Raw genomic sequence first — 2,199 nt, forward strand, 5'->3', positions numbered from 1 at the left:
CAATACGCTAAGCCATGAAATGTCCTCAATAAATTTTAAAATACTTGAGTGTTTTCACCAAATGTAATGGAATCAAACTAAAAATAAAAAAACAGGTATTAGGCTGTATGGTCTCACTAATATGAACTAACATAAATGTGCAAACTTTGAGGTTAAAAGCGGCTAACACAGGCTACCAGGAGATAGAAAGAGGGTAGAGAATGGGAATTTGATGCTGAAGGACTACAGAATGTTCAGCAGGATTGATTGTATAGATCCAGAAAAAGATAGCATAATACTGTGTGATGGTAGCACAATATTGTAAGTACAGTGAACAAAGATGTCTGTGAGTAAAGCTGAAACAGGTGGGATAGGGGAATATATTACACCAGAGGTAAAGATAGATGATAAAGACTGGGACTGTATAACTTGGCAAAAACTGGAGTGGCCAATGACTGTTGCTAAATGTACAAATATAAAAGTGTTTTTACATGTGGGAGAACAAATGAATGCCAACCATGAAGAGTGTTGAAAAAGGGATGGTATTTGGGAAAAACAATCAAAGCAAACTGGAGTCTATGGTGAACAGTAACATTTTAATATGCTTCCATTAAATGTAAGGAAGGCAATATACCAAAGTTAAATGTGTATGAGAGGGGGATATATGGGAGGGATATGGGATTCTTGGTAGTGGTGTTGTTTTCTGTCCTTACTATTATATTGTATTGTATGACTTTTTCTTTTTATTATTTTTTTATTATTAGCCAAAAAAGGAAACTTTTTCATAGTAATCAGTATTTTCTAGTGCTGTGGTGATAAATGTATGATGATACCATGAACAACTGACCGTACACTGTGGATAATTGTATGGTATGTGAATATATCTCTATAAAATTGTAGGAAAAAATATAAATTGGGGTAAAAGGGCTGGAGAAAACATGGAGAGAAGGATAAAAAAAAAACAGGTATTAGGGAAATCTCCAAATATTTGGAAATTAAACTTCTTGCATCTCTATAAACTACAAGTCAAAAAAAATCTCGGGGGAAATCAGAAATCATTTTGAGCTGAGAACAAAAGAAAACAAAACAAAAACTGATGAAATGCAGCTAAAGCAGTTTTGAAAGGGAAATGTATAGATTGAAACACCAGTATTAGAAAAGTCTCATGAGAGTAATCTAAGATTTCACTTAAGAACTAGAAAAATAATAACAAATTATACCCAAAAAAGTGAAAGGAATTCATAATGAGTATGGGTGAATCAATAACATTAAACACTGAAAGATACTGGAGAACATCAATGAAATTGCATTTGAAAAGATTAGATAGATTAAATGTTAGGCTAGATGGTACAAGAGAAAAAAGAGAAGACAAAATTTACAAAAATCAGGAATAAGATGGGGAATCTTATTAATAAACCACAAGAAATTAAAAGGATGATGTATTAGTTAGGGTTCTCTAGGGAAACAGAATCAACAAGAGGTATCCATGACTATAAAGCTTATAAAAGTGACTAACACAACTGTGGGTATGCACGAGTCCAAATTCTGTAGAGCAGTCAGCAAACTGTCAACTTCAAGGAAGATGTCCGATGAACTCCTCAGGAAATGAACAGGCAACTTCAACAAATTCCTCAGGAAATGAACTGGGATCGTCAACAAACGTGTTCAACAAACTCCTCAGGAAACGAACCGACAACTTCAGTGAACTCCTCAGGAAACGCTTCACTGGCCAGCTGAAGAAGTGAAGGTCCTCTGTCTTGCTTATAAGTCTTCAACTGATTAATTTGATTAAATCCAGCCAACTGCATTCTCTCATTGTAGAAGACATGCCCTTTGGTGAGTCATCAGTCACAGCTACAATCAATTGACTGATGATTTAATAAACCAGCCTGTTGGCTTATTAACCAGCCACAAACATCCTCACAGCAATTGTTAGGCCAGTGTTTGCTTGACCAGACAGCTGGGTACTATCACCTGGCTAAGTTGACACATGAACCTAACCATCACAGATGATAAGGTAATATTACAGATAACTTTATGTCAACAAACTAGACAACTTAGATGAAATAGACAAATTCCTAGAAAGGCATATATTGCCAAAAATATCTCAAGAAGAAAGACAAACAAGTAAAGGTATTAAATTGGCAACCGAAAATATTCCCACAAACAAAATCTAAGGCCAGATAGATTTATTGGTGAATTATATCAACTCTTTAAAGA

Source organism: Choloepus didactylus, chromosome 16 (assembly GCF_015220235.1).
Source record: "Choloepus didactylus isolate mChoDid1 chromosome 16, mChoDid1.pri, whole genome shotgun sequence".
NCBI classification, from domain to species: domain Eukaryota; kingdom Metazoa; phylum Chordata; class Mammalia; order Pilosa; family Megalonychidae; genus Choloepus; species Choloepus didactylus.